The sequence below is a fragment of the Sus scrofa genome, chromosome 17, assembly GCF_054392235.1.
Source record: "Sus scrofa isolate SSC_HxYL_T2T_F1_AM1 chromosome 17, Sscrofa_HxYL_maternal_Yorkshire_Landrace_v2.0, whole genome shotgun sequence".
NCBI lineage: Eukaryota > Metazoa > Chordata > Mammalia > Artiodactyla > Suidae > Sus > Sus scrofa.
The window spans coordinates 15,453,696-15,468,975 of NC_139399.1; the positions used below are offsets into that span (position 1 = coordinate 15,453,696).

Consider the following 15,280-nt stretch of genomic DNA (forward strand, 5'->3'; position numbering starts at 1 on the left):
GATGCTGTCACCCCTTTGTGCACATTTTAGAAACTTCTTTCATTCCACCAGGTCTAGAATTTACAACATTAATGAGGGAACCTGTTTTATCATTTTTGTCTGTGAATGACGATGAGGACATGATGATAATGATAATGAGAGAAAACTGTCAAAATGAGCAGCTCCATCACTTCTATGCTTATTTTAAAATCTCACAACACTAATAATTTTTTTCCTAACCTCTATTCTTCCAATAATCTCACATTTTTCTATCTCCCAATCTATACATACGTCACTTTCAGATAAAAGAATTAAAATAAAAATGGAAGTTAGAATCAAATACATTATGACTACAACATGTATTTATAATGCTTTCTGGTTTAAAAGGCAATCAAATATAATACCATGTTTGTGCCTGATAGCCGTCCTTTGAGTAGGGCACTATCTTCATTTTTCAGCTGATGAAACTGAAGCTCGTGAGGATGAGAAGCTTGCCCAGCATTACATACATGGGATTAGGTAGAACTGTATGTAACTGACAGTATTTAGCCATTTTTCACCCATAGTTTTCTTTGGTTCAAACTAAGAAGTAAAAGCTAGGACTCTAATACCCCAATGCCTGGATTCTTAGTCTATGTAATTTTTTTTTTTAACGCTATAATAAAGAAGATGGTTAGATCATTTCTGTAAAGCACGTAAAAATAATATCACTGGCAACTTGTTACCTTCCTCAGCCTTAAGAAGAACTTGATTATATACATTAAAAAGCTTTACACATTCTCCAGAATAAGCAGTAAGGAAAAAGGAGGTAAAACATCATAAAAGTGTGTAGATTTCATTAAAAAGCACAAAATTATGAGTTTAAGTATGATGGTAATAGAAATTTCATGACTTAACTATTTCATAGGAATAACAACAAAATAACAACTAAATAATGGGATTTAAGCCACTTAGAAATGTGAGTGGAATGTTTGTAAGGTGTAAGAGAGGTAGCTGCTGAGTTTCTAAATATTCAGTTTATTAATTCCTGTTATGCAGATCTTCAAATATCTACCATCTACCCTTTTAGGAATAAACAGTAGTAAAAAGGGATTATTTTTACTTAAATTCCTAAGACATTCCATTGCTCTATGATTGTGCTATTATAGTCCCTGTTTATTTATGTATCAACTTGGAAAATAGGTACATACACCAACTGGAAAAGGTGTATACAAATTTTTAAATGAGGAGCATAAATACATTCATGCACACAAAGTATACTACCAGTACAGCCTGGGTTCCAGAGATAATGGTTCAATTTCAGCTCAAGTTATACTACCACAATTTCTGGACAACAAGAACAGTATCTTTATACAGATGATGTAAGGTAATGGCTTTAAGTAAAATGTACATCATAGTAGTAGACTCTCTTATCTCACACGAATAAAATAGGTAGCATTTATAACTCTTTTAAGATAAAGATTTTTTTTTTTCTTTTTTTGCCGTGCCTGCCATATGCAGAGGTTCCCAGGCCAGGGATCAAACCCACACCCAGCAGCATCCCAAGCCACTGCAGTGACAATGCCAGATCCTTAACCTGCTGTGCCACAAGGGAACTCCTAAGATAAACAATTTAAATTATTCATTCTAACAATGAAGAAAGGAAATAAGACTCAGTGGAATTCTAAGATTATTTTTTAATCTCACTTTGCTAATTGTAAGCATTGAAAACAAAGTTAGAAACTAACTAGGTTATCCTCACTCCCATTTTGCAAAGGCTATGGCTAACCACTAGAACACAAATCAAGAGGGTTTTTTTTTAGTTTAAAACTTTACCGAGGGAGTTCCCGTCGTGGCGCAGTGGTTAACGAATCCGACTAGGAACCATGAGGTCGCGGGTTCGGTCCCTGCCCTTGCTCAGTGGGTTAACGATCCGGCGTTGCCGTGAGCTGTGGTGTAGGTTGCAGACGCGGCTCGGATCCCACGTTGCTGTGCCTCTGGTGTAGGCCGGTGGCTACAGCTCCGATTCAACCCCTAGCCTGGGAACCTCCATATGCCGCGGAAGCGGCCCAAGAGATAGCAACAACAACAACAAAGACAAAAGACAAAAAAAAAAAAAAAAAAAAAAAAAAAACTTTACCGAATTCTCCAATTCAGTTTCTACCTCCAGCTTTCTGCATTATCAACCTCTACCACCATCAAATCTTATTATCAGCTAAATAGGTAGTAATGACCAAAACTGAGTGTTTGGGAGTTCCCATTGTGGCACAGAGGAAACGAATCCAACTAGTATCCATAATGATGCAGGATCGATCCCTGGCCTCACTCAGTGGGTTGGGCATCCGGCGTTGCCTTGAGCAGTGGTGTCGGTCGCAGACATGGCTCAGATCCCACACTGCTATGGCTGTACCACAGGCTGGCAGCTGCAGCTCCCATTTGACCCCTAGCCTGGGAACTTCCATCTGCACGGGGTGCTCCACCACCCCTACCCACTCTCATCCCACAACCACCACCAACCCCACCCCCACCCCCCCGCCGCCGCCAAAAAAAAGCCGAGGGTTTTTGGCTTACTTTCTCCATTTTCCCCCTTCCTTCCTGGCCTAAAGGTACAAGGAGAAAGAACACCGGGAGAAGACCTATCTCAAAATATTTCAGCAAGAGATCTAAACATTCCATTAGCAAGCACGCAGCTATAGCATCAATGGTAGGGTGAACAGTGGGTGGATAGAAAGCCACTCTGAGAGGCAGGCAAAACTTGATCCATAAGACAAACTGAACAGAACCATTATAAAGCAAATTATGGGAGTTCCCGTCGTGGCGCAGTGGTTAACGAATCCGACTAGGAACCATGAGGTTGCGGGCTCGGTCCCTGCCCTTGCTCAGTGGGTTAACGATCCGGCATTGCCGTGAGCTGTGGTGTAGGTTGCAGACGCGACTCGGATCCCACATTGCTGGGGCTCTGGTGTAGGCCAGTGGCTACAGCTCCAATTCAACCCCTAGCCTGGGAACCTCCATATGCTGCAGGAGCGGCCCAAGAAATAGCAAAAAGACCAATAAATAAATAAATTAAATAAAATAAAACAAATTATGTTTTCTAACCATAGTTCCATACAGACAGAGACTAGTAACAAAAAAGATTGAAAATCTCAGGCCTTTGGAAACTGAGAACTGACACAGTTTCATCTGAACAACTGCTCCCACTCCATAAAAATAAAATCTGCTAAATTTCTCACCTAAAATGTGATTGCATTGTTTGGCCAGTATATCTTTTATGAATTATTGTATGGCCGTGTATGTTCTAATGATTCTTTCTATGAGGACTCATTAGTTTAATATATACGAATATTTTTCAAAAGAAAATGCAAATTAGTATTTTCAGTCAGAGGTCTTTAGAACAGGAAGCAAGAACAACCATGTAACACTAACTAAAGGTGGTCCTTCTATTTCATTCATTCATACACCTCACTCTTCCACCAACCTCCTGTTACTCCAAGTAATTTTCTCTTAAGTTACTCATAGAAGTTTCACCAATGTTCTCCATAAATTGTCTTACCATCATAGACCTTCCTGAAAGAGTACTTTCCACACTCTACTCAACAGACAAGACATTCACCTTTAAACACTGTAAAAATGAAGTTATTATTTACTGAAAACATATCCACCTATTTTCATTTCAATAGTTAGTCAGTCATCTCGCTCAGCGAGGTAATTTGTATTCATTCATTCATTGACTGCACAAATATTTCATGATATAAACTGTGTTGTGTACCTCTAGCCATTAGGGATACAGTGATTAAAAAGGCACACTTAGTCTTAGTGATCTTGAGCATACTTTGTAGCAAAGGCACATTATACATGTAAGTAAATATTTATTAATGAATTAAATATGATAAATCTGTTCATAAAACTGACTCCTTGTCAAGGAAAATTACAGTATAGAAAAATGGCACATGCATTCTATCAAAGGTTGCCGAAAATCTGTAATAACAAAGGACTAACAAATTGCCTTTGTGTAGAAATAACTGATAGGCTTTTGATTTTGCAATATGTAATCACATAATAAAGCTGAAAACTATTGCTTGCTTAGCACAAATGGAGAAAAGGCTTCTTTTAAAGAATATACATTACAACAGCCTTTTGAAATATGATCAGCTAACTTTATAACTAAAGATGAATTGCCCAGAGAAACAAATGTCCCATTCTATTCAAAAACGCACTGTGTCCTTGTGACAGTTGTTAAATGGTCAGATAATCCAGCCACCCACCCCTCCCCCGCCCAGAGAAAACTATGAGGGTTTTCCTTCATTCCCTCGAAGAGGAAAGTCAATTCCTACATACTGGTTATTAGACTATGACCTATTTGTATAGCATCATTTCCAAGATATTCAACTAACACAACGTGCCCACTTGTTGGCCCTGGTGGTTGGAGCCAGTCTTTTAAAACTTGAAGAGGAGAATCCTCTGGGGATTTATGTAGTAGAGAGGGAGACAGAATCTGATCCTTCGCAGCACATTGCCTGCCTGCCAAAGCTCTCCAGAGGAATTCAGGGGTGCAGACCATGCAATGCAGCCTCATCTGAGGAGGTTGTCTGATGACAGAATATCCTGAGAGCTGCCAGTTCTGCTGCATCTGCAGCTCCAGGTCACTTCCTGAGAGATGCGGAAGAGCATGGAGAGCGGCAGGTACCAATTCTCCATCTTGACTGCAATGTATCCCTCCCACCATGAGGGACGGAGATGAAAAATGGTTTGTCTTTTCCACAGCAATATAAGCAAATGATTTATCTTAATTATTTTTAGATTGCAATATGTTGCCTCATATGTCAAATGTACATTAAAGAGCAATTAGCTTAAATGTCAGCATTAAACGATTCACTACTTAGCATTTCAGGCACAGAAGCAAAAATAATGAATCCAAGTGTCAGTGTACACCCATCTGTAAAGTTTTAATAGCAGGATACTTTTATTCCTATGCTGAATTTGGAGTAAGGCTTTATGTCTTAAGTCCCACCCAGGAGACAAAACTACAAAGTCAAAACAAAACAAATTCCAAAAGACAATCACAGGAGTCAATAACTAAGGCCCATAAGCCAAATCTGGCCTGGAACATACTTTGGAACATAGAGTTTTATTGGAACATAGCCATGCCCATTCATTTACATATTTTAAATGCTTTGGGGCTATAATGGCAGAGTTGAATAGTTGCAGCAGAAACCATATGGCCTGAAAAACCTAAAATATTTACCATCTGTCCCTTAACAGAAAAAGTTTACCAACACCATGTTTATGAAGTGAGCATCACTCTACAAGGTGTATCCTTTGCTCAGATGCCCAAGTACTGCACAGAGAGAGGACTCTGCTGTGAGTGGAGCCCCCTTGAATATTCAGCAGAGTACAAAGCAGTGACCAAACTGCCCAAGATGAGGGTATAAATCATTAGAAGGGATAGAAGGAGCAGGGCCATGCCATCACACAGAGGCAAAAATAGTTCCTGTTTTGGAGTTCCCATTGTGGCTCAGTGGTAAGGAACCCAACTAGTATCCATGAGGAAACGAGTTTGATCCCTGGCCTCATTCAGTGGATTAAGGATCCTGCATTGCCATGAGCTGTGGTGTAGGTTGCAGATGCAACTCAGATCTGGTATTACTATGGCTGAGGTGTAGGCCAGCAGCTGCAGCTCCAATTTGACCCCTAGCCTGGGAACCTCCATATGCTACAGGTACAGACCTAAAAAGACAAAAAAAAAAAAAAAAAAAAGAAAAGAAAAGAAAAGAAATTGTTTCTGTTCCAATCAGCCATACAAGAAAACATCATAACCCCAAGGCATTGGGGTAAAATATTCAGAAGGGTGTTGCCCTAGTAGAAGAAGAAATTTTTTAATTTACTGAATGAAATTAACAAAGAACAGCCATTGCAGAAGAAAAGACTTGTGAACTGGGGGAAAAAATGCAGAAATTATTGAAAATAAAACCTGAAAAGAAAAAATAATCAAGTGAAGAAGCATCAGTGAACTCTGGTACAAAATCAAAAAGCCTAATACATGTTTCATTGGAGTCCTTGAAAGAGAGGAAAGGAGGAAACCAAAAATATTTGAAGAAACAATACTCCAACATTACCAAGTTTGATTTAAACTATAAAACCAGAGATTCAAGAAGTTCAACAAACACAAAAAAAATATAGTTACCAAGGTCATCTGTCCTCAGTATTCTGTTCAACATTGAACTAGAAGTTCTACTCAGTACAATAATGCAAGAAACAGAAATGAAGGGCATCCAGACTGGAAAGGAAGAAGCAAAACTGTCTATATTGACAACTGAAAAAAAATTTATATGTAGAAAATTCAATGGAATCTATAAAAAAGCTGCTAGAACTTTTTTAGCAAAAAAATTAACGAGGTTGCCAGATGTTAGATCAATATAGAAAAATCAACTTTGTTTCTGTACACTAGTAATAAACAATTGGAAACTGAAACTTAACAAGCATATGCCATTAACAGTAGAATGAAAAAGATGAAATACATAGGAATAAATACCTGTACCCTTCAAATTACAAAACACTGCTGAGAGAAATCAAAGAAAACTTAAATAACAGGAGAAATGTAATATTTTACAGGTTGAAAGACCCAATATTATTAAGATTTGTAGAATCCATCAATAGAGCTATAGCTTCAATATAATCTGAAAAAAAAAACCCAGTAGGCCTTTTTTGTAGAAATGTACATGCTAATGCAAAAATTTATATATAATTCAAAGGACCTAGAATAATCAAAACAACTTTGGAAAAAAAAAAGAAACTTGAAGGATTTACATCACCTAATTTCAAGACTTACTAGAAGGGATATGTATCAGGGTATCATGTTATTGGCATAAAGATAGATTAAACAGAGCAATGGGACAGAATAGAATCCAGAAATAGACTCCTATACAGACAACTAATTTTTGAGAAAGATAAAAGACAATAGAGTAAAAAAAGAATCGTCTTCTCAACAAATATTGCCAGAACAACTGGGATATAAATATGCAATAATAAACTTTGATCCATACCTTGCATCAGACATAAAAATTAATTCAAACTGGATCATAGACCTAGGTATAAAACCTAAAATATAACACTTTTAGAAGAAACATAAGAGAAAATCTTTGTGACCCTAGACTAGGCAAAAATTTCTTAGACGCAATACCAAAAAAAAAAGAAAAAACCTGGCAAATTTGACAACCTCATCAAAGTTTAAAACTTCTGCTCTTTGCATAGCATCAAGAGAATTCAGAGGTAAACCAGGAGTTCCCATCGTGGCGCCGTGGAAACGAATCCGACTAGGAACCATGAGGTTGTAGGTTCAATCCCTGGCTTCACTCAGTGGGTTAAGGATCTGGCATTGCCCCGAGTTGTGGCAGATGCAGCTCGGACCTGGTATTGCTGTGGCAGTGGTGTAGGCAGGAGGCTACAGCCCCGCTTGGACCCCTAGCCTAGAAATCTTTTTTTAGGGTGCAGCCCTAAAACAACAGCAACAAAAACAACAACAAAGACGAGCCAAAAACTCGGGAAAAAAAATTGCAAAGCACATATCTGCTGAAGAACTTGTATTTAGACTTGATGATGAATTCTCAAAACTCAGTAGGAATACAAACTAAAAAAAAAAAAAAAATGGGGCAAAAAGTTTCAAAGGACACTTCACCAAAGAAGATGCCTAAATGACAAATAGGAATTTGGATTAAAAACTCAACATTCTTAGTCATTAGGGAAGTGCACATTAAAACCACAATGAGATATTACTTCACACTAATTAGAATGGATAAAATGCAAGACTGACTATACAAAGTGATGATAAGGATGTGGAGGAACTGGAGCTTATATACGATTAGCGGAATGTGAAATAGGACAAGCACTTTGGAAAACAGTTGTGCAGTTTTAAAAAAATTAAACACACACACACACATATATATAAAATATGATCCAGACATTCCACTCCATTGCATACCCAAGATAAATGAAAGTATATGTTCATACAAAAACTTGTGCATGGATGCTCATAGCACCCCTTAAAAATTTTTTAATTGGCAATATTTTGGAGCAGTTTTAGGTGTACAGCAGTACTCAGGGAAAGGTACAGAGATTCCTCATGTAGCCTCTGCTTCCACCATATATAGCTTCCCCCATTGACAATATCAGCCATTGTCTTATAGCCATATAGTAGCAATTACATATTGAACTCAAAAGTCAAGGATACTCTTCTCTGAATACACATTGCCTCACCAACAACTTTCTTTCAATAAACAATAATTAAATAATATTAACTTACTACATATCCTGAAATGCTCTAGCCTCTCCATAAAAGACAAGTGCAAATTTCAATGTTTATAACTCAAGCATACTTCTTAGAAATGCATCACAACATAAAATCTTACAGGTGGCAGCATGTTAGAAAAAAATTTGCTAAAGCATTAGAGCTCTTTTGGCTTTCTTAGGAGGCAAGAAGTTAGTTTTCTTTCCCTATAAGAAAACACGTAGTAGGAGTTCCCATCATGGCACAGTGGTTAATGAATCCGACTAGAAACCATGAGGTTGCGGGTTCGATCCCTGGCCTTGCTCAGTGGGTTAAGGATCCGGCATGGCCGTGAGCTGTGGTGCAGGTTGCAGACGCGGCTCGGATCCCGCGTTGCTATGGCTCTGGTATAGGTTGGTGGCTACAGCTCCGATTCGACCCCTAGCCTGGGAATCTCCATGTGTTGCAGGAGTGGCCCTAGAAAAGGTAAAAAGACAAAAAGAAAAGAAAAAGAAAAGAAAACAAGTACTAAAACACACTGGACATCCATAAGCAAAAGCACGAAATGGGACCCCTACCTCATACCATCTATATAATTAATTCGAAATTAATGTAAGATCCAACCTAAATGTAAGAGTTAGAACTATAAACACTTGAAAGAAAATATGAGTATAACCATACATGACTTTAGATTTGGTGATGGATTTTTAGGATATGACAAACTCAAGCCTACTTCATAGAAATGTTTATCACAATCTAAAGGTCCTACATGTTAGCAAGGTGCGAAAAAGAAATTTGCTGATGTTTCTATCTATTTGGAAAAGGAACAGGTGTCTCATGAAGTGAAAATGTTTTGTTTTCTTTCTTTATAAGATACTTTCCCCATAAGAAATTAGTAAAACAGTTCAGACTTTGTGCTAAGTTCCATGACCTTTGAGTCCCTGAAAGTTTCCAAGCAGAGGATTAATACCATCCACTTCTACTTTTCCTTTCTCCATTCCAATCTGTTCCATCAGCTGTAGAAAAACAAATTATTGAAATTTTGAGCCAAGCAAGTAGTTGCTTCCAAATTATACGAAGTTTGCAAACCACCCCATGTGTTTGCTCATTTTATTTAAATACATGAAATTTTCTAAAAACTCAATTAGCCTTGCCATATTGTCTATCCTTATGGATCTCCAAACATATCATTAGTTGAGAATTTTACAGGGGAACAAAAACTGTTTTCTGGGGTTTTTTGTTTTTTGTTTTTTCTTCTCTATTTTGCAAGGAAAAAGAAAAAGGAGAGAGAGAAAAAAAAATTTTCATTACCACTCTTCAGAGTTGTTAAGTAGATAGAAAATGTCTTGAAAAACAGCTTCTTGGAATTCCCTGATATCCTGGAAGTTAAAGACTTCTTGTTGTCACTGCTGTGGCTCTGGTTCACAGATGTGGCCAAAAAAAAAAAAAAAAAAAAAAAAAAAAGCTTCTTTCTCATCCAATTCTATGGTTACAATCACTGTCCAGACATAGCGATATTTTACTTACATAATCACAGTCTCCTGGAATACAAGATTTCTGACTCCTTTGGATAGAGATCTGAACCCTACGAAATATTCCAAGAGGATGTCTTATCAACTCACAGATTAAATCAAAGATCTCTAATGGCATCCTCAACCTCTTTCACTTTTGGTTTTTTCCAAAACTTTAAAAATCCTGAACAACCTTACTGGACATGGTTATATCTGGCAATTGGTCAGCAGCACCTAAAACACTGCATTGCCCATAATGAATACTGAATACATTCATATTAAATACATGTGTAAGTGCATAAACTAGTCCATATGTTTTGTGACACATATAGCTAGAGATAAACACAGAGCTAGAATAGGACAGATATAGTTCTGGAAATGGAAGTGGATTCAGATGTAGGCGTGAAAATAGCTACCCATGCAGATGCTCCAGATACAGATCACGATTTATATTGGTGCCTTACATTGAACGGAAATTTAGAGACCTCAATGGCAAGCTTCCATAGAATGTAGGAATTCCTTCTTCCATATCCCTCATTTTTGCTTGAAAATATCCAGTGACAGAGTGTGTGTCATTTCAAAACTACTGTTCCTTTATGGGACAACTGGAATGTATAGAAAGTTAATCATTATAGTCAGGTTGAAAGCTGCTTCATATTTTCTATCCATTAGCCTTAGATCAATCATCTGAAGCTAAACTGTCTGTTCTTTTATGGGTGGAGGAAGGAAAAGGCAGTCTAGTAGAAAGAGAAGTATAAAAAAAGAGCATGTAGTGCAGTACAATAACCACCGGGTAAACTAATGATTAATAGGTTACGAACTAATTTGAAAAGGTGTTTTCTGTGAATAATGACAAGAAGGACATGTTTCATTAAGCTGGATGTGCCACTTTCTGAGTTCAAGATCTCACCTATAAAATAAAATGATTTAACTCGTCAAGGGTTATGAGCTCAAATGCTATCAAGAGGCAGAAAGGAAACAGCAATGAACAGAAGATAATAGGAATATTTGGAGACTGTGTTGAACTGAAAACTTCTGCCCCTCTAATGACATTCATATTCAATTTAAAAATCATCCTACTGAGAGCCCAAATAGACACATTCACACCATCTGGCTCTCAGGATGTTAGGTTTCTCCCGTGAACAAGACGACTTTTCAACCTACTTATCAGACTCTTTCTACCTATAACATCTACATTTTATGCTTAACTAACCCATCACCAACCTGGTCTGCTCTGAGTATCCTGCTGTTTGCAGTTTACCTGCACTTGTGCTGGCATTTGGAGACATAGGGAACTTTGCATGTTAACTGTCCCTTTTGCTTTTGTGCATTTCACCACTCTGACCCACTTCTAATGGCATGTTATTCCCATCCTCTGGAAATTCATTCCCACTAGGATATAAAAAACTTTCCTGCTTCTCCAGGAATATCTGTGTATTGACAAGGAGCGCCAGGAAGATTCCGCTTAACCCAAAGGTGTAAAAAGTCAGAATGATGACATTTCAGGCATGACCTATGATGACAGCAGAATAGGTTGAATATTGGAGGGAAGGGTTATAGTTTTCAGTGTAGTTTTCAATGGGATTTTCATAAATCCCATTGTGTATGTAGCTTTTCAGATTTTTAAAAATTGATGTCGATTTCAATTTTTTTTTCTTTCCATGGCTTCACATATGGCATATGGAAGGAACCAGGTTAGGGGTCAAATTGGAGCTGCAGTTGGTGGCCTACACCACAGCCACAGCAACACTGGATCCTTAACCCACTGAGCGAGGCCAGCAAACAAACTCACATGGATACTAGTAGGGTTCATTACTGCTGAGCCACTCCTGATGTCAAATTTAAAAACAAGACATGGGGATTCCCCTGGTGGCTCAGCTGAAATGAACCCAACTAGTATCCATGAGGACACAGGGTCAATCCCTAGCCTCCTTCAGTAAGTTAAGAATCCGGCGTTGCTTTGAGCTGTGGTGTAGGTCGCAGACACAGCTCGGATCTGGTGTTGCTGTGGCTGTGGTTCAGGTCAGCAGCTACAGATCCAATTCAACCCATAACCTGGGAACTTCCATATGCCACAGGTGTGACCCTAAAATATAGAAGTAAATAAATAAATAAAATAAACACAAGACCTATAATTGTCCTGTTAGTCTCAAGCCTGTGCCTAAGGTATAAATATCTGCCAAAGTGTTTGTGGCTATTTTTGTTTGTGGTGAGGTGCATGGGTGGTTCAGTGGTTGAATTCTCACCTGCCATGCAGGAGGCCCAGGTTTGATTCCTGGTCCATGCAGCAGCTCAGTCCTCTGGAGTTCCTGTGGTGGTGCAGCGGAAACAAATCCAACTAGGAACCATGAGTTTGTAGGTTTGATCCCTGGCCTTGCTCATTGGGTTAAGGATCCAGTGTTGCCATGAGCTTCGGTGTAGGTCACAGACACAGCTAGGATCTGGTGTCACTGTGGCTGTGGTATACACTGACAGCTGTAACTCCAATTAGACCCCTAGCCTGGGAAGCTCCATATGCAACGGGTGTAGCCCTAAAAAGCAAAAGAAAATAAAGAAAGAAAGATATCCACATTAAAAAAAGTTTTGGTGTGCAGAAAATGACACTAGACTTTAGGGAATGAAAAAGCACAAGGTCCTTCTCTGCCCCTTGGCAGATTGATCTTGTACAAGGCACTTAATTTGTTGGACCCTGGTTCCCTAATCCATAAAATAGAAAGATTGAAGCACATCTTGCTTAATTTATAGAATTCCTGTGAGAATACAAATTGATATACTATATTTACTTTGTAAAACCTAAAGAATTATTTAATACAACATAATTAAAATTAATTTACTTGATCCCTGCTTCTGAGATATAGCAGGTTGGAGAGGCCAATGCTTCCACTGCAAAAATAGAAAAAGATATGATTTTTAATGTTCGTAATAAAATCAAAGAGCTGTGAAAACCACAAAGAGTAAACAAACTAAAACTTGAGGAAAGCAGAAAAATTATAAGGGTATCTCGTGATAGTCTGGCATTGGCTATCTAGGTTCAGACTAAGCATAGGGTAGGATAGGTCCCAATCAGAGATCATGGAAAATATCATGGAAAATAGAAACCAGAAAAGCGTTTAGCAGTTGGACAATGCTACATGACAAATTGGAAACTTGAGGAGACACAGCTATACTGCTGTTTTACCTCCCAGGACATTTGTTAAGCTCTGAGGCTATGCAGATGATTGGGAACTGCAAGAGGCAGATGTGATTTCCTGCGGTTTCTTAGAGCTTAGGAAACACACATGTCAGGGGAGAGAACTGCCTGAAGCCTGAGATCAGTCTTTTGCTATTTCTTGAAGTTGCCCAGGAAAGGTGGCTTGGGAGCTGGACTGGGAACTTGCAAACACGGGGTTGGGTCTCTTGCAGTCTTTTCAGGACTAACTGAAGAGAGGAATAATTCACAGGCTTTTCAATCAGAAAACCATAGGATCACATTCAAAGAACAGGAGCAAGCAAGACATCGACAGAGTTTTACGAATCCTGCAACCCACCCATTGCCCAATTCAATCTCCAGTTGATTAAAGGGATGCTTTACTCTGCATCTATCTTCCTGCCCTTTGGTAAAAGACAAAAAAAGCCTCTAGAGTTTCTCTGGTTCTTTTCATTATAATGAAGAGCATAAAATTAAAACCTACTAGATACATAAGGGCCAAGAAAATATGCCCAATCATCAAAAGGAAAAAATAAAACAATAGATGCTGACTCATTGTTTCAGTATTGGAGTTGGTAAATACTTTTAAATAGCTGCGATAGAGATGTTTTTTAAGGCAAAGATATACACAATAGAAATGTGTAGATATATTGACCAAAAGGCACATATATGGATGTTCATAGCAGCATTATTCATAATCATTAAAAGTGGGAACTATCCGAGAACTAGTAGAATGGATAAATAAATCATGGTATATTCACATAATAAAACATACAATGAAAATGAACCATCTAAAACAACTCATGCTCAAATGGATGAACTCAACAAATACTATGCCAAGCAAAAGATGTCCAACCCCAAAGATTTAATTCTCTCTGATTCAATTTTTACAAAGTTAACAAAATCAAAAATAACCTATAATTGAGAATTAAGGAAATAGTGGTTACCTTAGGAGTGGAAAAAGTGCCTACAGAGAAACACAAGCAGAGCTTTTCAAGATGCTAATAATGTTATGTTTCTTGATGTGGGGTTGGATAATATCGTGTAAATTATGAAGATTTCTCAAGGTGTATGTACTCAGAATATGTGCACGTTTCTGTATAATAAAGACCATAATAAAGACTTTTTAAAGACTGAGAAATACGTAAGCAAATTTACTTAAGTTCTATACACGTTCCCAAACTGAATATGTAGACATAGCCTAATTACTCAGAGAATTTACTTACAACCTAACTATTCTATGGAAAGCAAATTCATCAGAAACATCATTCCCAAGGCAATGTCAGGTCAAAGCCAAGCCTTTCCCCAAAGCACATTGTCACGGGTTCCTCTTACTTCTTTATTATTTGATTAAAACACACACGCACCAAAACCCTCTCAATTCTTCCATCCCCCAAAGTGTTTTCTTGTGCCAGGGCGTTTTGGGTGTGTAATAAGACCTTCCTTTAAAAATTTCATAATTTGGAGTTCCCATTGTGGTGCAGCAGAAATGAATCTGACTAGTATCCATGAGGATATAGATTTGATCCCTGGCCCCACTCAGTGGGTTAAGGATCCAGCTTTGCTGTGAGCTGTGGTGTAGGTCGCAGATGTGTCTTGGATCTGGCGTTGCTGTGGCTTCAGCATAGGCCGGCAGCTACAGCTCTGATTCCACCCCTAGCCTGGGAACTTCCATATGCCATGGGTGCCGCCCTAAAAAGCAAAAATATAAATAAAAGTAAACTCTTACAATTTTAAAGGCTATGCCCACCCCTGGCCAAATTTGTTGCAGAAGATTTAGAAGGTAAATGGCAACATGGAGATGAGCTTTTCCCCCAAAGTATTGTAACTTAGTCATTTTGCCTGGCACTGTAACCCTCAACTAACAGCCTCTCTATGAAAATCATCCATTCATAACATCATGAAAGGCTTCTGTTATCCCCCTTGTAGTTGGCTTGATCTGGATCTGCAAGAACTTGTTAACACTATTTTAGAAAGTCCTTGTATCAGGGATATATAATCCTTTACAAGTTCAATACTTATGTATTCACGTGTATATAACAATGCAGTTAAACCTGAAATGCTTGCAAACTACAGCTGTTGAAACCAATTTTATTATGTCTATAGTCCACTAAAAAGATGTAAACAAAAAAATCATAATAGAGTGACAGCTGTCCTATAGATAGTATCAGGCACTTGTTTTTTCCAGAAAACATTTTATACATTGCAGAAAGCTGTACTGTATCTTTAACTGAAAATATGCCTGTGCCTCCACAAAAACACATACCCAAAAATCGTCTCAGACTTAATGAGTGTATGAGCCATTTTTCATTACACTGCTCTAAAAGCTGTATTTTTTAAGTCGGTAACATTCTAGGGTAG

At 38.1% G+C, this 15,280-nt stretch overlaps 1 protein-coding gene across 1 annotated transcript in view; it reads right to left on the minus strand.

Annotated features, from left to right (window-relative positions):
• LOC146395141 (uncharacterized) overlaps positions 1–15,280 on the minus strand; it is a 146,866-nt gene that overhangs the window by 57,662 nt on the left and 73,924 nt on the right. The window lies entirely within an intron of this gene.